This window comes from Thamnophis sirtalis, unplaced genomic scaffold (genome assembly GCF_051295495.1).
Source record: "Thamnophis sirtalis isolate CommonGarterSnake01/CBP01778 unplaced genomic scaffold, rThaSir2_p1.2 scaffold_5, whole genome shotgun sequence".
In the NCBI taxonomy this organism is placed as follows: domain Eukaryota; kingdom Metazoa; phylum Chordata; class Lepidosauria; order Squamata; family Natricidae; genus Thamnophis; species Thamnophis sirtalis.
This window is the reverse complement of record NW_028261385.1, coordinates 96498454-96523019: the sequence shown is the minus strand read 5'-3', so window position 1 is coordinate 96523019 and position 24566 is coordinate 96498454. Positions and strand designations below refer to the sequence as shown.

Below are 24566 nucleotides of genomic sequence, written 5' to 3'. Positions count from 1 at the left end.
TGCAAATGCAAACATATATAAACAGACTCATGGCATGGCTTCATTTACTCACTGAATTATTTACATTAATAAAATGAATTGCAGTGCAAGCATCTCTACAATTAAAAATAATATTTTTTTAAAAGAATTCATAAGCATAATTACTTCTGCAAAAAGTATGAGGCCGCTTTCAGTACAACAGTTTAGCTAAGTAAATAGAGACATAAAGAACTGAGAACATTTGCAGTACTAGCTGTACTTTGCTTTATAGAGAATGCTAACAGAGAAATTGGTCTCTCTCTTACTATTAATGTGTCAGTTTGACATTTAGAAAGGAATTAAATACAGCTGCTGAAGAACTCCCAAGAAAAATTTCCTTAATATGCAAAATGGAATTGATAAGATATGGGAACTACTATGGGAAGGATCATAAGAAAATAAATATATGAAGAAATGAACTACTTGAGCATACACTTTAATTATTGAACTGTGAAAAATGATTCATACTTATTTACATATTTTATTTTTAAAATAATTTTTACAGAGGATTTTGATTGCAAAATGGCAAAAATGTTCATAATATATATTCCACTATTATTTTAATCTTCATTTTTGTCAGAGCTATGCGCAAGTTGTGATTGCACAGAAATTCTGTTGGTAACTTGATGGACACAAAGAAAAAAAAAGAGAAGAAAAAAAAAAAAACCAGAAATATGCATCTGTTTCTCTTTTATTTTATTTTTGTCTTTGGGTGCTATTTTGATACCACTAATTACAGCATCCTTTTGCATAGACTGGATAAATGGGGAATTGGGCCCCCCTGTATTTCATCTGTTCTCTTCCAACATAGTCCAGAAAAATAGTTTGTTTGTCATATTTATATGGCTTTCCATCTCATACAACATGTTTCTGGGTCATGTATAAAACAATCATAAAAACAATTTTATAAAGCATTCAAAAGTATAAAAAGTAACATTATAAAAGACTAAGAGAGCATCGTATTACAAACTAAGGAGACATCTAATCAAATTACTATGCACTATCTCATCTTGTCATTTTATTATTGACATGAAACCAGAGATCATGTAATGCAGAGATCTAAAATAAGACGGATTTTTGCTTTTCTTATTGAAATCAGATGAAATCATATGGGACTGTCAAACCAATATTTGGAATAAATGACATTCAAGGTGATGACTGTCCTGCTTCAAGCTTATCAAATACACCAACTCAATTTACAAGTAGCTTATGGATGAGTATATTGAAGTCAATTACAAGAGCAGGCAATGAGCCAGGTGTGCCAATTCATGGAAACACTGGAAAATAATGGGAAGCAAAGTTTGCATGATAGATAGGTGCAACATGGGTAATTTAGAGGACAGTTGAAAGTGAAGCTGTAGGAGACAAACTGAACACAGGTTAGGGAAATAATAGGTAGCAGTGACAGAGAGCCAATGTAGTCCAAAATAGTCCATGGATCAAATGCAAGTTAATGATGGGCATTGGCATCTTTACTTCTTGAGGATCCCATTTGCTCCCCTTGTGAAAGCTGCTAATGTGTCCTGGGGCTGATAACCTGTCAGGATTATGTTGCACATCACCTTATTCTTCTGTACTTCCTCCTGCAGATTTTAGGCTGAGTCCACCATCAGGTGGTTTTGATTGGTTGCTCGCTCCTGCAGTTGGCAATCTTCAGCTTCAGAGGAGCCCATAACAATAGCAAAAAAACAAAACAAAAGCCCAATTCAAATAAGCTGATAAATAACTCAGCTGACTATAGAACTAGAGTGGGGCTAGCATATGTGGGTTGCAATTGTCAGTAGAGATGCAAGTGATTCATAGGATACATGGTGCTTTTCATTAACTTGGAGAGTGCAACAGTTATAAATCCTTTTGACCTATTACATGCAACCAGTTCTATCAGCAATCAATGCTGCATTGAGTATTAATCTGGCATTTCCAAACGGTCTTCAAAGGCAACCTATGTAACAGGCTTGTAACTAATATCTTAGTTACAAGCCTGTTACATAGGTTGCCTTTGAAGACCGTTTGGAAATGCCAGATTAATACTCAATGCAGCATTGATTGCTGATAGAACTGGTTGCATGTAATAGGTCAAAAATACTTCATCAGGAATTTTAGTTGCTAACATATTTCTGGGCACAGTTCAAATGCTACTGTCTACCTAACAGTTCTAACAGTGACTCAGAACATGGCCCCATAAAGCAGTTTTCTATCAGACATGCATAACTTGACACACTCATCATGGTGAAATGTCACATGATCCGAGCAGCAGTCTTGCTGAGTATTGTAATGGCATCCCATCTTCCTGTCAACCAGAAAAAGGATATTTCGTTTGCTTTAGGTAGATAACATTAATTCATCTATCATAATTTCTGCTTAAGTTTCAAATATTGTATATTTTTTAATTAATCCTACGGTTTTGCGATGTTTGTTTATAAACTGTTTTATTGATTTACCAGATATGAAACCATTTCATTCCCAATAACTACATGTGACTCATGGACAATTATCTGAGAAGAATAGAAGTTCTTAAAAATAAATTGATATACGTCCAATTGACTGAACATTTCACTGTGGATAAGTGTGGATGCTTTTGAAGATTTGCCTAGTTACAGAGTTGAGCATGGCCTCTTTCATAATCTTTTCCTGTTCTCTTCACATCATTTCTATCCAATTTTATTTCCCCACTTTCTTACTCCATCTCCTTTCTGGGTTTTTTCCCCCTCCCATCTCCTTTGCTTTTGGTAGGAGGAAAGAAGCGTGCACACCTGTGTTAGCCTCATTTAAAAATGATCTAGAAAAGATGTTTTGAACGTAATGAGTCAAACCTTCTCTCATTTTTTCCTCAGTTTTCTATATGAGACTTCTGGGGTAAAGATGCTGTTTTGAGAAAGCTACTCAATGTTAACCTGAATCTTAAAGTAGCAACACCTGTTTTTAAGATTACAAAGAAGCCTAAAAAAGCTTTGAGATCTTAATAAAGGCCAAAGTGTTCCACCCATGTTGGTTTCAAACATTTCCAATTCTTCAGAATCTTCATGGCCTTAATGTCTCTGGGTTCTTGTATGTGATGTAAAGTTCTTAAGATACTTTACACAGATAAAAGATGGATTGATTTTATAAATGAAAAACCTTATTTTACAGGCAATTAATTTTAATCATTAGTTATTAATTAGCTTAATGTTATACTTTTGTTGTTATAGCATTTTTAAAGTTGGCTTCTGCTAAGTATTATATATGGGAGAGTTATTATATGTAGCAGTAACAATAGCACTTAGACTTATGTACTGCTTTACAGTGCTTTACAGCCCTCTCTAAGCAGTTTTACAGAGCCAGCATATTGCCCCCAACAATTTGGGTCCCCACTTTAGCCACCTCAGAAGGATGGAAGGCTGAGTCAATCTTGAGCCTGTGGGATTTGAACTGCCAAATTGCAGGCAGCCAACAGTCCACAGAAGTTGCCTGCAGTACTGCACTCTAACCACTGCACCATCAAGGCTCATATATCTCCAGATGGGATGGGGATGGATATGCAGATGCAGATAGATAGATAGATAGATAGATAGATAGATAGATGGATGGATGGATGGATGGATGGATGGATGGATGGATGGATGGATGGATGGATGGATGGATGGATGGATGGATGGATGGATGGATGGATGGACGGACGGACGGACGGACAGACGGATGGACAGACAGACGAGGGAAGAGATAGACAGGCAGACAGATAGATCATACATACATACATACATACATACATACATACATACATACATACATACATACATACATACATACATATGCATAAGGGCTATTTTGATGCAGTAGCTAAAGATACTAGGCTTGGAAGAGGTCATGACTTTTAGTCTAGCTGGATGACTTCAGGGTGGGGGGCGGGGAGGCAGCAGCAGATCACTTCTGAAAATGCTGCCAAGAAAACTGTAAGGATTAATCCAGGAAGTCACCAGGTCAAAACTGTTTTGAAGTTTTACAATTTCTGATCTCCAGTCTTTATATACATGCAAAAGTATATCACATAATTGAATACATTTATAGGGGTGGTTTATTAGTTTCAGCTAGGATTTTAATCTGCATTGTTTATTCTTTACATTATACTCAGGGTTTGTCTTATAAGTAAACCTATTCCTTTTTTATGATAATGTAAAATACAAATAAAAATAAAGATAGTTAGGAAATGAAAAAAGGAAAGGAAAGGGAAATATAAGTGTAAACAGGGAAATGGAGGGAACAATAACTTCCAACTTTTTTCACTACAGAAAATACAAAATAACTTTTTACCCTGCCAGTTTACCAAATGCTAGCCATTTCTGAAATGATAAACTAACTTAATCAGCAAAACCTAAGTCAGAGTTTCAGTTTTTTCCTGCATCGAGCACAAACTCTGGAAGCAGTTTCCAGGTAAAAACGTGCTTGATATGTGCTTTTCTCTATTTAATGGAGTCAATTTTGCCATTGTATTATTTCATACTTGTATTTTAGGGCGGGAGTGGGAGGTGGCACATTTGGTGTTTTATGGAGAGGTGACTAAGACTTTTTCTCAGTAAGTCAATAAATAAATTAATACAAATAGAAAAAAATAATTTGAAAAACAGAATCTTGAAGGGGGGAAAATCAATGGAAGAAACAATAGAACAAAATAGAGTTTGGGACTAAGCAGGTCTGGCTGCAAACCAGTAGTATAGCAATTTTAGACTCTGCTGTTAATGATCCTCCAGAGTTAAACTTTGTTTAGATGGCAAGTTTTATTACTCCCAGTTCAAAATGTGGTCGGACAAAATGCACTAGGACTTCCTTGATATATTTCAGAAATGTCTGTTCATTTAGCTGAGGGATTATTTACTTACTCATTTCAATTTATATCCCAGCTTCCTAATTAAAATAACATATAGACTTCCCCCCCTCAAACTCAGTTAAAATTATTAACTAAAATTATTAATAAAAAAGCCAGGTTGAGGAGAAAATCTAAACATTCTTTTTTGAAGGAGGAAAGCTCGGGGTTTACACACCAAACTTTAGGAGCAATTCAGAAAGCCCAGGTTTTTGCACTCAAATCCTCTTCCAAAAAACAAAACAAAACTTATTTGCAGGAAAGAAGCAGATAAGAAAGGGAGGTTTAAGAGGCCAGCTGCCCTGTACTTTTTGGAAGTAGTATTGTCAGGACTGGACAAATTATTTATTAGTATGAGTAAGCAAAATGTAGTAGTAAAGTTTAAATTTGTGGGGAGCATATTAAATAAACCATGCTGATCAAATTTAGCTCTGTAACTGAATGAGATATAGGGACTCGGTGGCTCAGTGACTAAGATGCTGAGCTTGTTGATCAGAAAGGTCGGCAGTTCGGTGGTTTGAATCCCTCCCGTTCGAACGGAACTCCCGTTACTTGTTCCAGCTTCTGCCAACCTAGCAGTTTGAAAGCATATAAAAATGCAAGTAAAAAAATAGGAACCACCTTTGGTGGGAAGGTAACAGCGTTCGGTGCGCCTTCAGCATTTAGTCATGCGGCCACATGACCACACAGACATCATCAGACAGTGCTGGATGTTCAGCTTTGAAAAAGAGATGAGCACCAACCCTTAGAGTCGGGAGCGACTAGCACATATGTGCAAGGGGAACCTGGTGTGTACCAAGGACCCGTGGGTAGCCAGAAGAACTGAGGCAGAGACAGGAATAAAAGGCTAACAAGTTTATTCCCTTAAAGTACAAGCTAACACTTCAGAACCGGCTTAGATAGGAACGCGCGCTGCTCGTTTGGACAGCTCCCTATTTATAGAGGAGCTGTCAAACGATCAGCCAATCGGCTGTCGAGCGCTTTCCCGCTCAAACCTTTAGTCAGCGCAAACTCAGAACACAACACTCCTCCCCCCTTAAGTTCGCGCAGGCGTAGTCCTGCAAGTAAGCTGGACGCCGCCTAATGCGGCCTGATGCCCTAGGCCCTTCTGCTTCGCTTGGAGGCTCTGGCTGTTCGACCGAGGACTCTGCATCGGAGGACGGCGATCGCCTGGGCCGCTGGAGAACGCAGGATGGTGCTGGCCCACCAGGTAAGTCGCCGCTTCGGTTTGGGACTGAGGCTGCCGGATCGCGGTTGACCTCCTCGTTTCCTGGCTCTGCGTTGGTTGTCGTGCCCGTCTGGGTTGGCAGGTCGGTTGACTGCTGCTGGCTTGTTGGAGGTTGGTGCCTGCTCCGCAACTGGTCGCAATGGCGCTTCCAGACTCTGCCGTCGAGGAGCCTGACCCTGTAGGAGCAGGGCCCGGTCTGATCGGTTATTATGCCCGGTAGCCACAAGGGATGTCCTACATAATTCCGGGCATACACTGCCTCCCCCTGGCTGAAGGAACGGGGTCCCCCCCGGGAATCTAACGGGGTGGCCACGGAGTAAGTGGGGTGCAAACGGTCTAAGGTTGTCCGCAGTCGGCGTCCCATAAGGAGCTCGGCCGGGCTAGTGTTAGTCTCTGGCGAGGGAGTCGTATGTTGGGCGAGTAAAAAAGCGTCAATCCTTTCCTGCCAGGGAAGGTGGTCTAGCTTGGCCAGAGACTCTTTGACGGAGCGGACAGCGCGCTCCGCCGAGCCATTGCTAGCGGGGTGGAACGGGGAGGTGAGGGCATGTCGGATGCCTTGGGAAGCAAGGAAGGCTTCAAACTTGGCAGCTGTCAGTTGCGGTCCATTGTCGGACACCAACACGTCGGGCAGGCCATGGGTGGCAAATAAGCGACGCAGGGTCGCTATTAGCGCATCTGCAGTGGTAGTGGACATGTGGACGACCTCGAGCCATTTCGAGAAAGCATCCACAACGACAAGGAGCATGTGGCCGTGAATAGGGCCAGCAAAATCAATGTGAATGCGGGACCATGGAGCCGAAGGTGGCTCCCACGATCGCGGCTCAGCTTTTGGTGGCAGCGCCTGGGCACTTTGGCATTTCAGGCAGCCGGCGACATGGTCGGCGATGCCTTGGTCTAGCTTAGGCCACCATACATAACTTCTACCTAAGGCTTTCATGCGGACAATTCCCGGGTGAGCGTGATGAAGCTGCCGCAAGACAGTAGTCCTCAGTGAGGCAGGTACGACAACCCTATGGCCCCATAGCAAACAGCCGCGCTGAACGGAGAGCTCCGCTAGGCGAGATTTAAAGGGAAGGTAAACGGTGTCTACGGGGTCCTTTGGCCACCCCCGCTTAACCCAGTCTAGCACCCGGGAAATTACCTGATCCCTTGCGGACTCCCGGGCGATGTCGGCGGCAGAGAGAGGAAGATTGAGGTCGTCGATTAGGAAGACCGGCGCGGCAGCAGCAGGGTCGTCCACGGCCTCTGGCAGGGGGCAGCGGCTAAGAGCATCAGCGTGGGCGATCTGCTTCCCTGGTCTGTAGTTCAGCTGATAATCGTAGGAGGCCAGGAACACAAACCAGCGGGTCATGCGTGGGGAGAGAACCTGTGGGGCAGGGCGATCTCCTGCCATCAGCCCTAGCAGGGGCTTGTGATCGGTGACAATTTGGAATGGGCGGCCGTACAAGTAATGGTGGAACCGGCGCACCCCAGCCACAATGGCAAGAGCCTCTTTATCAATTTGGGCATAGTTACGTTCAGCGGCAGAGAGCGTGCGGGAAAAATAGGCAACTGGCACCTCTGCTCCGCTGGGTAACTGATGGGACAGGACGGCGCCCACCCCATAGGGTGAAGCGTCACAAGCGAGCACAAGGGGCAAATGCTCGCTGTACTGCACCAGCACATCGTTGGAAACAAGCAGGTGCTTGACTGCTATGAATGCGGATGCTTCCCGGCGGCCCCACACCCAAGGGGCACCCGAGTCAAGGAGGCGATGCAGTGGCTCAGCGACTGTCGCCTTGTGGGGAAGGAAGACAGCGTAAAAATTAAGTAGGCCTAAAAAGGCCTGTAATTCAGCTCTGTTTTTCGGAGTAGGGGCCTCAACGATGGCTTTGGTTTTGGCAGCCGTGGGGTGGATGCCCTTGCCATCGATGAGGAACCCTAAGAATTCTATCTGGGATACCGCAACCTGGCATTTGTCTCTCTTAACCTTCAGGCCCACTTTCTGGAATCTTTGGAGAACCATGCGCAAACGTGCCATGAGTTCCTCCATGGAGGTGGCTGAAACAAGGACGTCGTCGAAATAGGGGACGACGCCTTGTAGTCCTTGGAGCAGCCTCTCCATTAAGCTCTGGAACAGTCCCGGGGCAATGCTGACCCCAAACTGCAGTCTGCGGCAACGGAACGCACCTCGGTGCGTGACAATTGTCTGTGCTTCAGCGGCTTCATCGTCCACGACCAGCTGTTGATAGGCTTGGGCGAGGTCGAGCTTCGCGAACACAGTCCCCTCGCCCAAGGTGTGCAGCAGATGTTGAACCACCGGGACTGGGTATGCGTGGGAAGGCAAGGCACGGTTGATGGAGCAGCGGTAATCAGCGCAAATCCTCACGCTGCCATCCGGCTTGATGGGTAGCACAATGGGTGTTTCCCATCTGGCATGGTCCACTGGCTCCAAAATGCCCTGAGCCACTAACTTGTCCAGTTCAGCGTCCACTTTTGGTTTGAGGGCGATGGGCACCCGGCGAGGCTTCATCCGCACCGGCTGTACGGACGGGTCGAGGTTAAAGGAAACCGGCGTGCCCGTGTACTTGCCTAATCTGCCATCGAAGACTTCGGGGAACTCGTTGACCAGGCAGTCGAGTGCGTTGGAGCTGAGGTGGTGAATTCCATTGATCTGCAGACCCAGGGACTGGAACCAGTCGAGGCCGAGAAGGCTGGGCAGCCGTCCGTCGACTACGATGAGGGGTAGGCGGCCGTCAAACCCCTTGAACTGCACTCTGACCTTGCGGGTGCCAATTATTGGGATCAGGTTGCCCTGATAGTCTCTCAGTGTGATATGGCAATCGTTCAGCTGGCGTTTCGAAAGCTGCGGCACGATGCGTTTGATGGTGCTCCATGACACGATGGATGTGGCAGACCCAGTGTCGAGCTCCATCTCGCAGGGCTTCCCCTCGACCATGACTGTCAGTTGAATTTTCTTCTGAAGTTGGTTGCACGAGAGACTATGGTGAGAGTTACGGAGAATGGAATGGCAGTCCACTCTCGCTTTCTTAGGGCCCTCTGTTCTGGGACGATATGGCCGCGACCTCTCAGTCTGTGACTCGGACGAGGACATGGGCTGTGCGGCTCGGCACACTCGAGCGATGTGACCTTTCCTGCCACAGCGCTGGCAGAGGGCTTGCCTGAATCTGCACTCAGCTCTTTCGTGGTTACCTCCGCAACCACTACATGCAGATTTAGGCCTGCCCTTTTTCCGTTGCCAGCTCTTTCTGCTCGCCTCATCAAGGCGGTTGATGTCCTCATTATCTGCTTCAGCATCGGAATCTTCGCTTTCCGAGTCTGGCTGGCTGGTTACTGTGTTAAAGGCATTGGCAGGCTGCGCGGCGTTGGCGGCCCGGGCTTTCGCGATGGTGGCTAGGGAAGCAGCAGCTATTTCGGAGGCTCGAACTTCTTCGAAGGCCTTCTGGAACGACAAGTCTGATTTTGTTAGCAGCCTCTTCTGTAATTTGAGGTCGCGGAGGCCACACACTAAACGGTCGAGAAGGGCTTCATCTAAGTCCCGGAACTCGCAGTGCAGGGCGGCGGATCGTAGGGCAGCAACGTAGGCACTCACAGACTCCCCCTCAGCTTGGCTGCGCTGATGGAAGGCGTGCCGGCTGGCTATCTTAGACGGGGACGGAGCGTAATGGCTCTTCAGTTTGGCCATTAGCTCAGGCCACGGAACGGCCTTTATCGGGTCAGGAGCTGTCAGAGCTCTGGCTGTGTGGAAAACGTCTGAGCCACACACCGACAAGAAAAACGCGCATTTCCTCTCATCTGTCAGCTCGGTAAGGTCGTGTGCGACCAGGAAGCATTCAAATCGAGCCGTGTACGACTCCCATGTCTCGGCTCCATAGTTGAATGGCGCGAAATTTAACGTGGCCATTCCTGTCAGAACCAACGACGTCTCGTCGCGGTATGATTAAGCGCGGTTCTAGTGACTCAGCGAGTGACTTCAGCTATCAGTGACTTCAGCTTCTCGTACCTCAGTTTGGCAATCCCACCTTCGTCGCCAGTGGTGTGTACCAAGGACCCGTGGGTAGCCAGAAGAACTGAGGCAGAGACAGGAATAAAAGGCTAACAAGTTTATTCCCTTAAAGTACAAGCTAACACTTCAGAACCGGCTTAGATAGGAACGCGCGCTGCTCGTTTGGACAGCTCCCTATTTATAGAGGAGCTGTCAAACGATCAGCCAATCGGCTGTCGAGCGCTTTCCCGCTCAAACCTTTAGTCAGCGCAAACTCAGAACACAACAGAACCTTTACCTTTCAACTGAACGAGGCAAACAATTTTGTGGGCCACCTTCCTCAATGGGATGGGAGGGCTGCTAAATGTTAATGATTACTAGAATGTAATTGCTGAAAAAATAGGGAAGGATATTCATTTTCTGTGATGTTCTTTTTCTATCCCTTTCTCTCTTCCTTTATTCGTAATAATGCAACATAACATTTGAAAGAAATAGGCAAAGGGACTCCAGACTCTGTTGGTATGATAACTTGCCATACCAGAACCGAAGATTTGGTATGTGGGAAGAAACCAGCAAAAGAAAAGTCATATCTGAAAATGGGATGGATCCGGCAGCAGATTTAAAAAGTGTCCCTCAGTGGAATCCAAGGAGAGAGGCAGCTGAATGATATTAATATTAAGAGATTGAAAACAATTCCTTTGTTTGACTTTTTAAAACATTTCTCATTCTACCCCTGTTCTTTTTGGTCGAAGAATTTTTGAAATCAAGTAAGGATTAGCTGAATTTAAACCAAGGAAGCAAGCAACCCCGGATCTCCTCCCAACCCTGGTGCATGCACATACACAATCCACTAGTTTTTAAATGGTTTTGTCCCCACCATAGCTTTTCTGACCTTGGGAGGTTGAAGAAGTTAACAATAAACAGAAGCAAGGAGGGAAAGCCAAATTTGCATTAAGCAGCCTATTTGGGGATGGGATGGTTAATATTCATTTATTTCCATTGCAATGTGTGATGCAGATTTAGTAGTAAATGAATGCCTTGTGTTTGTTATCTTTTCATGGAAGCTTCTCTTCCCAGTTCTTCTCCTCAAGGGACACACTGCTAACTGTTTAGATTTAAAAAGAAAACCTATTTCGGTCTAGATTTTGCAAACATTCACTTAACAAACATTTATTCACTTAAGTGGAGGAGAGAATGGGCAGGAATAAAGCCAGCATGCCTAAATGAGCAATTCACAGCCATGGTTTTTCATGTGTGAAAGGAATCTCCAAGGAAAGGTAGGGGACAAATAATGAGGAAAGAGACTGAGTGACTCTCTGAATGTTAAGTCAGTTTATGTACAGCAAGGTATGTATACAAGATAAAATTATTTCTGATCTTAAGAAAATATATGTTTTTTTTAATTAAGATTGCATATCACCTGGCTCCCATCAGCTGCCAGGTGGTTAGTACAGAAAGCATCTACTGCCACTCGGTTTAGCTATTCTCTTATACTTCATTTTGTTTGAGATGAGGAATAATGTATAGTGTTCACATTACAACCTTAGGGTGACTAGAGTAATTAAAATACAATACTGTATGTCACTGTTCAAAGACAGACGTTCACTGGGTCAATAGGATACTCCACTCTTAGCAAAGATGACTGAGTGCTGCTTTTAAGAGCAGGGAGAAAGAAAGAGCAAGGTGTAAAAGCACATATGCCAATCAAGTTGCTTCAGGAATCTATTTCATGATTGTTTGGTTCAGATGGATCCAGGAACAATGGCAACTTCTACAGTATGTGAAAAGATTGACTCAAGCTTTCAATATACATCAGTGGTAGTCAACCTGGTCCCTACTAGTGGGCGTTCCAGCTTTCGTGGTGGGCGGTAAGGGTTTTCTGCAACTCTGCTTTATAAATTTTATAAAGTAAAATTACTTCCCTACTTTATAAATCACCATTACTGTGGAACCGGTGGGCGATTAGAAAATTTTACTACTAATAGAGATACAAAAGTGGGTGGTAGGTATAAAAAGGTTGACTACCCCTGATATACATGGTTCCTCCCTGCTCGTCCTCTTTCTCGCATTGGAGAGTAATATATATAAAGTATTCATTTATGATTTTATATGAACCATTGTGCCTAATGATGTCTAGGCATGAGGATTTCTGGCCCTAGTTAACAGTGAGGTATGATCAAGCCATATTTTCAGAATAGCACATGTGATAAAATCTATCGTTCAATATAACCTTCATTTTGATGCTGTTTTTAAACTTAACATTGTTGCATGACACACAAGTGTTTCCTGTCCTTTTTAAAAACACGTTTCCTTTTTATTGCACATATCTTCATAATTTTGAAGCCATGGTGGTACACCGCACAGAGTGCAGTACTGCAGGCTACTTCTGCTGACTGCTGGCTGCCTACAATTTGGCAGTTCAGGTCTCACCCACTCAAGGTTGACTCAGCCTTCCATCCTTCCAAGGTGGGTAAACCCAGATTGTTAGGGGCAATATGCTGACTCTGTAAACTGCTTGGAGAGGGCTGTAAAGAACTGTAAAGTGGTATATAAGATTAAGTGCTATTGCTATTTTGCTGCCTCCTGGCTGCATAAGCTTCTTGCATTGAAAAAAATATATCATGGGAGGATAGTGAAGCAATAGATTACCTAATAGAGTTACAAGGATGATGCTCATATTGTCTGTCTTATAAATAAAGTCAGGTAAAATTTACTTAACTCTTTTGTCTTCTTTTTTATTAAATTGAATTAGAATGGAGAAAAGCTGTGAAATATATATTTTGGCACAGCACTAGCTCAAACAAAATACAGTTTCCCACATCTCTTATGTAAACTGTCATTTGTTTAAAATGTAGAAGTGTATATTTCTGAACCCTTACTTGTGCTCAAGAGAAGAAAAAAAGAGAATAATTATGTAAGTCTGAGGTCTGACTTATTCATATAGAAAAGAAAAAAAATTATCCTAGATTTATCTGAATTTGAGTTCTTAACATGTAGCCCTCAACTTATGACCACAATCGAGCCCAAAATTGATATTCTAAATAAGAAATTTGTTAAGAGAGTTTTGTTCCATTTTACAACTTTTCTTTCCACATTTGTTAAGTGAATCATTGCAGTCGTTAAATTAGTAACACGGTTGTTAAGTGAATCTGGTTTTCCCATTGACTTTGCTTGTCAGAAGGTTGCAAAAGCTGATCACATGACCCCAGGACATTGCAACCCTCATAAATATAAGTCAGTTGTAAATTACATGAACCTGGGGATGCTGCAATGGTCCTAAGTATGAAAAATCATAGATCACTTTTTTCAGTGCCGTTGTAACTTCGAACGGTCACTAAGTGAACTGTTGTAAATCGAGGACTACCTGTAAATCCATTCTAGAGCTGGGAATTTCAGCCAGTTTTTTTAAACTGAAGAAATGAAACAAGATTTCTATGGACATTCAAAGCTATAATATATTTCACTAAAGTCCTTATTAAATAATTTGATAGACTACTGTTGTGTGATATATTTTGATATGTGTGATTTTGCTGTGGTATTTAATTTTCTTCAACTTGTTTCCCATACTTTCTTGTGCTGGAATTTCAATTTCCATTAAAAATATGTATCAGAATAGATATGTGTACTCTTTTCAGATATGTACTTCACTCTTAGTCCTATAAACCCTACTCAGAATCAATAAGGAACCTGACTGGGCAAGACTGACATATTACTATATTCATATCAGGGGTGGGTTCCTGCCAGTTATAACCTCTTCTATAGAAGAGGTTGCACAAATCTACAGTGCTGTTTAGAACCGGTTACAGCTCCCTCCCCTCGCCCGTCCGCACATCATCAAGATGAAGAGCGAGAGGAGGAATTCTGGGAGTTGAAGTCCACAAGTCTTAAAGCTGTCAAGTTTGAACACCCCTGTGTTTTTTTCTAAAGGGTTAGGGGTGCAAGGGTCTTGTAACTTGACAGCTTTAAGACTTGTGTGCTTCAAATGCCAGAGTTTCTGAGCCAACATTTTGGTTGCTAAGCAAGAGCGTTGTTAAGTGAGTTTCACCACATTTTACAAGTTGGCCATGCCCACCAAGTCATGTGGCTGGCAAACCACTCCCACCCAGTCACATGTATGGCAAGCCACTCCCACAAAGCAGGCCACACCTACAGAAGATGTTCTAAAAGAATTTGAAACCCACCACTGATTCATATGATATATTCTGTATAGAAACTCAGTTCATAGAGGGTGAACAGTCCTGCTAATGTGAGCTCCAAAGTCATCTCTTATTCAATATTCTTTTCTTTTTCTCTGTAACTTGTGAATTTTGATATATGTAATTGGAAATTTCTTTTCCTGCCACATTGGTCTTTGCAAACATATGTCTTCAAGTGTATAGACAATTTTAAAATGTTTTTCTTCACTGCAGTGCATTTATCTATCTAAGAAAGGATTGAACACATTTTTTTTCTGTGAAATTTCCTACAGAGAGCTGCATGTCAGCTGTGGGGAAATTACATGAATTTTACTCCCTCCCTCTTTATTACCCTTCTCTTCTTTCCCACTCCTCCTCATTTTCCTTTTGTTATCCAAGGTTTGAATCACTTTATCAGATATCTGAACTGAGTTTTTGTGTGAAGTTTTTGAGTCTTACATACTCATAGGGCCAATAGTTTCAATCATTGAAGCAGGGGTAGAATCATTACGCAGAATGTCATTTTATGCTACAGCTAACTCTCTCTCAGTTGACATATTTATGTCTTTTTAAGTAATAGTTAAAAATATACAATAATAATAGCTAATGGACAAAAAACCTTAGTACTGGAAATATCATTCAACCTAAGAAACATTTCCCTGCAGAAGCGACCCATCCCATCCTTTCAATGGTAAAGACTTGTTGGAAACTTGTGCAATTCTAAGAGAATTGTAATCGGTCTGATCTCTGAGGGGTGCCATTCTGAAAAAAAGGAGGAGGGAGCTGCCTTTGCCATTAATACACATGATAAAACCAGAACTCAAATTCAGAAGTGCAATAATCATGTCTGAATTTCTTTTCAGATTATGTACCAAAATACAGTATTGACTAAATGTACCCACTGCATATTCTTAGCTAAGCGGATCTATATATTTTTGTTCATAAATAAATACAATAATCTCATCAGGAAGGTGGAGAGAAAGAATTGTTGGGGAGGGGGGGCTTTAATAATGTGCACATCCAGTTATAAGATGAAGAGAGAGGCCTGAATCACCACCAGTCCAAAAGCAGAAATTCTGAATTTTGTGAAAGAATTGCAAGATATTAGGAAACATCCCTCAACTCAGTGGTGAAATCCATTTTTTTTAACTACTAGTTCTGTGGGTGTGGCTTGGTGGGTGTGGGGAAGGATGCTGAAAATCCCCATTCCCACCCAACTCTGGGGCCAGCCAGAGGTGATATTTGCCAGTTCTCTGAACTACTCAAAATTTCCTGCTGAATTTTACCCCTGCCTCAATTCCATCTATTCATTTAAAACAACCAGAATCTTATTTGGTCCTTAATACCTAAGAGCCCTGTAGTGCAGTGGTTAGAATACAGTATTGCAGGCTAATTCTGCCAACTGCCAGGAATTAGATCCTGACTGGCTCAAGGTTGGCTCAGCCTTCCATCCTTCCGAGGTTGGTAAAATGAGAACCCAGATTGTTGGGGATAATATGCTGACTCTGTAAACCATGTAGAGAGGGCTGTAAAGAACTGTGAAGTGGTATATAAGTCTAAGTGCTATGCTATACCTAGCCAGCCACTTTCTCCTTAATGATATCCAAGAATTGATGAGAGAAGACAAAAAGAAAAGATAACAAAGCAAAAGCTCCCATTAAGAAAAAAATCAAAAGGCTCAGGCAACAAATTACAGTACAAAAGAAAAGATGGTAATATTAATTTGGGTATCGCCTGAATTTGTAAGAATAAGCTTATCTACCTTTATATAAAACCCAGAACATAATATTTTTAAGCGATAGTGAACTATAATTCTGATTTTAATCCAGGAAGAAACCATCACTTCCATACTATCACATTTGTTGTATATATTGTTGCATGCAATAATTGCTTGAATTGCATCTGCTCTTTATAATGGTACAATGAGGACTTCATTGCTAGATGTTACCGTCTTGTAATTATGTGTAGAAATGTTCACATTTTAACATAGGAAGAAACAAAATGTCTGCACTTATTGCATGCAAATCTGTAGTAACAGAATACAATTTCAGTGAATGATGAAATCATTCTTTAATGATGCTCTGTTTCACAATTGTCCAAGTGCTGTTTGTAAAATCCATTTTATAGAACAACAATTTAGTGGAGATTAATCCCTGTGAAATTTGACTGACTCAGTATGTGAGTTCTCATTTTCATAGCTTGCTTTCAAATTGAAAACACAATCCAACATGCATATATCATCACTTCACCTTGGTGAGCCTAAGCATTTCCTAACTTTTCTTAAGTATTGGTGTAATGTAGGCAATGTGTCAAAAGAAAGATGACCTTTCCCCCCCAAATGTCATATAAAAGACAAATATAGTTGTGATATATGTTTGCATGTAGATTGCTCGCAAATCATTTCACTCAGAATGCCTTTCCCAGCAGCTATGTCTCAGCCAAATCTATTCTTTCCATAATTAGAAGAGTGTAAATGCTCACTGGGGAATATTTCTCCACCTTCCTGGAGTTGTTAAAGGCCGAGGGCTAACTTAGCATTTGTTTTAAAGATCCTGTGGTACAAGTTGTATAATGATAGCATATTTGTACAAGGAGACATCCTTGACTAATTTTCTCCATCACAAAATAAATGGCATCCTCATTCTCTTAAATGTGAATAATTTGCAATCTTTTAGCATTCCGTTTTATTGTTGAACGGTTCTTATTTTTGCACTGAAGTGATAAATTCCAAAGCCTAAATGTATTGTTTCATACTCTGTGCTTCCCTGAGCAATAGCAGCAGGCAACAGGAGAGTCGATGCATTTTTTATAGAATTGTGTTTGTGATTTATGTTTAACAATTTTTTGGGGGAAATAATTCCAAGCAGAATAACAAAAATACTTAATACTCAGGCATCCACAGCAGTGTTTAAATAAGCATCAGTCTCCACAGAAAACAGACCCTGTCCTGGCTGCCCTTTACATTTCTTTTCAACTGCTTCCACAAAACCTCAGATGTTTCTTCCAGTTTCTACTTCCTCTTGTCTCTGTGCGCCAAGGATATGTGACCTGCTGTCCAAGCATAACAAATAGCAAGTGACCATTGCTGCTCATTAAGCAAGCACCTTTAGCTATTCAGCTGAAGAGCACTGTGTTTCCACTTGATTTCAGACAGCTGAGCTCTCTTGATTAAAAGAAAGGGCAGATGATAAATCAGAGTGATGTCATTTATCTCTGAGATGTTGTTTTCAAGGAGTTACCTCATAAAAACTCACAAAAAACTCTTGCTTCAAGAATTGTAGGTTTTTGAATCCTTCAGACTTTATAAAGCCATGTTTAGTCTTTTAACTCTCTGAATCCCGAGAACATCATCAACCCCTGAAAGTCTCACTTTACTTCTACTAAGATGCAATTATGAACCAGAGGACGGGTGTAACCTATCTTTAATAATTTATGAAATAAATCTAGGGCTTTGTGTAATGTTGCTGAACACAATTTTTTTTTACTAACAGAGAGAGGGGAAAAAATAAAGCCATTGGCAAGTCTGAAGGATGCTAAATGGCAAGCAGTTGGAAAACAGACTGTCAAGATCCAGCAAATGGGAGCTACATGTTACAATCTTCAGGACCATGGACAGAACTCAGAGTTGATTATCCCTTCCTATTAGTGCTCAATGTTATCTGAGGCTGAACAGTCACCATTTTGTACCCACAGGTACTCAGAATTATTTCTACTCCACTGTTCAGATCATAAATATTTACTGTGGCAAAAGGAGCATTTCTTTGGGGGATGGGGAGGTGCTATATGAGCAAATAATCATTTCAATATATTCAGATAATACACAAGATACATAAAATGTGTCATTTTGGCTCCTTTGTATAAAAGGTGCCAATTGACAGTAATAAACATAAATTTCTATGAACATAAATATCCTGGGACAACATTATACTACCACAGTTATACTTAGTGTCAATTTCTGTTAAAAAGAAATGTGTTTCTTCATAATATATGTCCTAATTGATGGTTACTGAGAAGTATATATATTAATGCATTTGACGTCTCAAACATCTTTGAACAAAGTCTGTTCAAGATATATGTATGTATATGAATGCTAACTAAATATATTACAAACTGTAATGATATGTGGGGATGACACTGGGAGATTGGAGGGTGGGGAAAGAGAAATGGTGTCCAGGGAACCAACAGGTATGAGAAGTGATAGTTGTCTTTTGGCACACTAGTATCATGTTTTTCTTAACAGGAAGTCAGATCCATTCTGTATTTTTCACCCTTACTGAATCTGTTGATAGTCATCTGGTAACTCTGTTTAGGCTGATTCAGTCTCTGTTGGGTAGGGAGGCCCTTAAGACCATCCACTGGGCCATTGTGAGGATTATTCAAGCTATCTGGCAGATAAAGTGATTAATATTTGATCCACCATGGACTCTGATTAGGCAGGGTAGGTCAAGCTGCCTGAGGCACAGTTTTGTGAGTGATATGAAATGAGCCAATGATTCTTAAGGAAGTACACAGGAGGTTCTGTGGTCTCCTTAACTCGGCCTCCTGTTTCTTGGATCCAAGCCTCTCCAGGTCATGAAAGGGGCCAGGAGATGGCCCATACTTAGGTCCATATTGTAGTGCATTTCAAATTATCACTTGGGAAAAATTAAATCTACACTGTAGTGTAGAAGCTATTCCTTGATTTATTCAGCCAAAAAGGATTCCAGTTTTTAATTTATTTGAAAGCAGTGTGGGAACATGTCTATTTATTTATTTCAGCAATTTGTATTCTGCACCCTCTCTGGACTCTACTGTTACTGCTAAAATAAATCTGAGGGAATACAAAAACAACCTTAGGAATAAATATCCAAACTATCTCATGTAGTAGATTAAATGGGGGCAGAGATTAAATAATATATTTCTTTTATAATCTAGTGTCACTTTAGCCTAACATTAGGAAATGAACGGTTCTTTCCTTAATAGTCTTTTTGAGTCTTTCAGAGACTTCTGTATATCACATTTATTTATATGTTTGCTTATTCATATCCCGTTATTTTTACAAATAAGTCAAGGTGACAGACATATACAAGACACTTTCCTCTTCCTATTTTCCTTACAACAACAATCCTGTCACATGAGTTGGGCTGAGAGAGAATGACTGGCCTAAGATCATTTGGTTGGCTTTCACACTAAACTAAACAGGACTAGAACTCATAATCTTCTGGTTTCAAGTCTGGTGCCTTAGACTAAACTGGCTCTCCACATGCGCACTCTGTGTTTGAAGACAATCAGTATTTGGACTTGGGTTGTGAATGTTTACAGTCCAAAGATCTTGATCATGTCAAGTGTCATAGAGCTTCCTTTCTCCCATATCCTTTTATTTTTCATCCTTTTTTTAGTACTTAGAGTCCTGCTATAGCCAGAGACAAGGATGTATTTGGAATAATAGTCAGGATTGGACTGTTGGGCAGAAATCAATGACTTTGTAGCAAAATGATCAGGAAATACTCCAAATAGCAGAACTACTTTACATTTTGATGTAAAAGAAAATAATATTTTCTTTATATGACACTATGTATTATTATATATGTACATTTCAGAGCTGTGGTGGCGCAGTGGTTAGAATGCAGTATTGCAGGCTAATTCTGCCAACTGATAGCAATTTGATTCTCACCAGCTCAAGGTTGACTCATCCTTCCATTCTTCCATAAAATGAGATAAAATGAGGACCCAGATTGCTGAGGGGAATATGTTGACTCTATAAGATGCTTTAGAGAGGGATGTAAATCACTGTGAAGAGGTATGTAAGTCTAGGTGCTATTGCTATTTGTATAGCCTCTCATTTATTCTATTCATTTATTCTGTAATAGTGTTAGATATCTACAGTATTAGAGATTATTTCATTGCATTTGGCTACTTCTGCTGACTGCTGGCTGAAACTGCAGTTCGAGTCTCACCAGGCTTGAGGCTGAGTCTCAAGATAGACTCAGCCTTCTATTCCTCCAAGATTGATAAAATGAGGACCCAGATTATTGACAATATACTGACTCTGTAAATCACTTAGAGAGGGCATTAAAGCATTGTGAAGCAGTATATAAGTCTAAGTGCTATTGCTATTGCTATATTCTTTAAAAAAACCATCTCCCATTCTTACCTTATGTCTAATGTCTATGATGTAATTTCCCTGAGCTTTGAGCATCTCATGATCTTTTGAACCTAAGGGGGGAATAGGGTGCAGCTAGAGAGTTAAAATATACTTTGGGTTCCCTGTTGGTCTAGGAGAGGTTGCTAATCTTTTAGTAAGAGACGTTCTTGTGATTTTCTTTCCAGGAATGAAGCATATGTTCTTTCAGTTTCCTCTTAGTAAGAGGTGGTTAGCCAAGTGCTAAACTTTGCATGTTCCAATAATGTATTTTTTGTAAATAAATATTTTTCTGTTAAAATTATAAAAGTGCATTTCCGTATTCTGGTCAAGTTGACATATTGCTTTCAAGTTGCTTTCAAGAATTCTAACACACACAAAGATCGTTTTGGCGTTCAATAACTGAACATGGACTCATAAATAAAAGAATTCCTAAGAACTAGTCCTCTGCTAAATGCTGGAATTGGTGTCAGCCACATTTCAAGGCAAAATAGTTTGCCACCAGTATGAAAGAGGCCATATGCAGATAGACATAGCATCTGGAAGCCTCTGGCAGAAAAATGCAGTGGTACTATTTAATATTTTATATATTTACTGTATGTATTAAATATTTAATATATATTATATGGCATTTTAAATTGGATCCTTAGCAAAATCAAATGTTATCAATAAATCCAGATTTTTGAAGAAGGGGTTATATTTTACATTCAAAATGCAAGCTGCAATTTCCAATGTGAAATTTTAACTTCAAACTCTGGCAAAAGAGAGGAGAATTTGAGTTCTTGCAAATATTCAGAGCTTTAGTGAGGCACTTTACTGATGATGTTACCTAGTTCGTGTAATGAAAACAAATAAGATCAGAGAACACCAAGGGCCTGTCATACTTTATAGTCCCTACAGTTTGAAATCTAGGATTTGTCCCCATGGATTTTCCACATATATTCTGTTTATTTTCTCTTTCAGTGGTTTTAGCTTATCTCATACTTGGCATTTCCAATCCTTGCCATTCTTGGGACAAATTTTTCTTTTTCACTGCTATAACCTGCAAAATTTTCCTTTTCTGACTGTTTCAACCTTTAAAAAATTAGACTTCCTCCTTTCCCACATCATTATCATTGCTTATTTTCCCTCTTTCCTTTCTATCCTGAGGGGAAAGAATTATAATCCAACATCTTTTCCCTATAGCTATTCATAAAGCATAAAAGCAATGTGGGAAGACATAAATATATTCATGAATTAGTGCTATTAAAATTCTATCTGCATTAGGTGGAAATAAATTGTACTTACTCCCTGCAGCTGCAGGCCATCACAGCCAGCCATGGGTAGCTGAGAGAAGGGCAGCAAAAGAGAGGTCACATCAAATGAAGCTGGTATGAAGGGAAAACACTAAAATTAGAATAATCAACATTTGGTGGGTTTGCCATAGTGAAAAAAAAATCTTCTTCTCTTAATCTCTGGTCATATGCCAATTCCTTGAATAAAAGCCTCTTTGAATTCAGTGGAGATAACACCCACCTACACACACAGAGAGAGAGAGAGAGAGAGAGAGAGAGAGAGAGGGAGGGAGGGAGGGAGGGAGGGGGAGAGAGAGAGAGAGAGAGAGAGAGAGAGAGAGAGAGAGAGAGAGAGAGAGAGAGAGAGAGAGAGAGAGAGAGGGAGAGGGAGAGGGAGAGGGAGAGGGAGAGGGAGAGAGAGAGAGATTTTGTGACTTCAGCCTGGAGCCTGATTGGCCTGTGCCCAAAATTTGGACAAGAATGTAAACTATTTCAGTTTTACTAGAATCATTTTATTTTGAAGAAACTGTGAAGGGAAAGAAAACAAAATAAAGACATGAGAAGCTGACATCCTCATAAGGATCTTGTTGTCTCAAACGTTCTTGGCAAGTTGTTGGCTTGTGTGTTTTATTATTTCATTGTCAAGCAAACATACACAGAACAAAAGTGAGCAATCACAAAAGAGAAGGTTGGTAAAGAGGGACACCTTTGAACGGGGGGGGGGGCTTGATTAAAAATTTTATACGAAGCAACAAAAATTTTCATACAACGCAAAAATGGTATTGTAATATTTTTTTATTTCAACATAACTACAATTTACAAATATAAATTGTAACTGTTGCCAAACATCAAAATTTTGATCACGTGACCATGAGAATGCTGCAACGATCGTTAAGTGTGAAAATGGTAGCTAAGTGTGAAAAATGGTCATCAGTCACTTTTTTCAATGCCATTGTAACTTTGGTCACTATACCACCTTTCTTGCCACAGTTCTTAAGTGAATAACTGCAGCTGGTATTTTGTATTTTGGATAGAATCTTTTTAAAAATAGTCTAAGACAATTAAAAAAAAGATTCTATCCAAAATACAAAATACCAGCTGCAGTTATTCACTTAAGAACTGTGGCAAGAAAGGTGATATAATGGGCTTAGTGACCAAAGTTACAATGGCATTGAAAAAAGTGACTGATGACCATTTTTCACACTTAGTGACCATTTTCACACTTAGCGACCATTGCAGCATCCTCATGGTCACGTGATCAAAATTTTGATGTTTGGCAACAGATTCATATTTATGATGGTTTCAGTGTCCTGGGGTCATATAATCACCTTTTGACAAAGTCAAATGGGGAAACCAGATTCACTTATGTTACTAACTTATCAGCTGCAGTTATTCACTTAAGAACTGTGGCAAGAAAGGTGGTATAATGGGCTTAGTGACCAAAGTTACAATGGCATTGAAAAAAGTGACTGATGACCATTTTTCACACTTAGCGACCATTTTCACACTTAGCGACCGTTGCAGCATCTTCATGGTCACGTGATCAAAATTTTGATGTTTGGCAACAGTTACAATTTATATTTGTAAATTGTAGTTATGTTGAAATAAAAAAAATTACAATACTATTTTTGCGTGCATGAAAATTTTTGTTGCTCCGTATAAAATTTTTAATCAAGCCCCCACCCCCAGTCAAAGGTGTCCCTCTTTACTGAAAATCTGGTCACCTTGCTTTTTAGGATGCTGTCTAGATTTGCCATAGCTTTCCTCCCCAGGAGCTATGGAATTCGTATGGGATGCAAGCAAAGCGTATATGAGAGGAGTGCTGATGAATATAAATAAAACACATAGAAATAAACAAGGGTTAAAACGAACAGAACTGGAAGAGGAAATTAAGAGAAAAGAGTTGGAGTTAACAATGAACCCAGACAATACAAAGGTTAAGGAAGCTATTAACATATTAAAATCTCAATTTGACATGTTGATCTCTGACCAGGTAGCCACTAATTTATTATATGCAAAACACAATACTTTTTGTAATGCAAACAAACCTGGCAGATGGTTAGCTTATCAGATTAGGAAAAAAAGGAGAACTCGAAATATATCTAAACTGATTTACAGAGGGAAGGAGGTGTTTCAACAGGAAGAGATTCAAAAGGCCTTTCGGGAATTTTTTACAGAACTGTATAAAGGGGATAAAATTAATGGTTTAGATATAGACAAATATTTAGATAAAGAGAAAATACCTTCAGTTAGAGAAGAGCACAGGCAAAAATTGAATCAACCAATAACCTCAGGGGAAATTTTGCAGGTAATTAAGCAATTAAAGTCAGGGAAAGCACCAGGTACAGATGGCTTGACAACGGTTTACTATAAAAACTTACAGTTAGAAATGGTAGAACCTCTTAGAGAATTATTTAATATGATTCAAATGGAAGGTAAAGTGCCTCCATCTTGGAAGACAGCGTTTATATCTTTGATACCCAAAGAAGATCAAGATACTACTCAACCTAAAAATTATAGACCTATTTCATTACTGAATGTAGATTATAAAATTTTTACTAAAATATTAGCAAATAGGTTAATGTTGGTTATTCAACAATTGATACACACGGACCAAACAGGTTTTATACAGGGGAGACAGATGAAAAGTAATGTCAGATTAATTATTAATGCATTAGAATATTTGGGAAAGAACAACCAGATCCCTGCTGCGTTTATATTTTTGGATGCTGAGAAGGCCTTTGATCGAGTTAACTGGCAATTTCTGCTGAAGATATTGCAAAAAATGCAGATAGGAGATAATTTTTTACAGTCAATTAAAGCAATATACCAACAGCAAACAGCACAAATCATAGTCAATGGAAGTTTAACAGACTCTTTTCAAATTGGAAAAGGTACAAGACAGGGCTGTCCTTTGTCCCCATTATT

General features: G+C 40.4%; 1 long non-coding RNA gene across 1 annotated transcript in view; it reads right to left on the bottom strand.

The window, feature by feature from the left end:
- Positions 1 to 2003: 2003 nt before the first annotated feature.
- Positions 2004 to 24566, bottom strand: part of LOC148045493 (uncharacterized) — a 60637-nt gene continuing 38074 nt past the window's right edge. Inside the window, exons 2-3 of the long non-coding RNA XR_015696596.1 lie at positions 21652 to 21731; positions 2004 to 2308 (exon numbers count right to left, since the gene is read on the bottom strand). This is a non-coding gene — a long non-coding RNA (uncharacterized LOC148045493). The remainder of the gene's footprint in view (positions 2309 to 21651; positions 21732 to 24566) is intronic.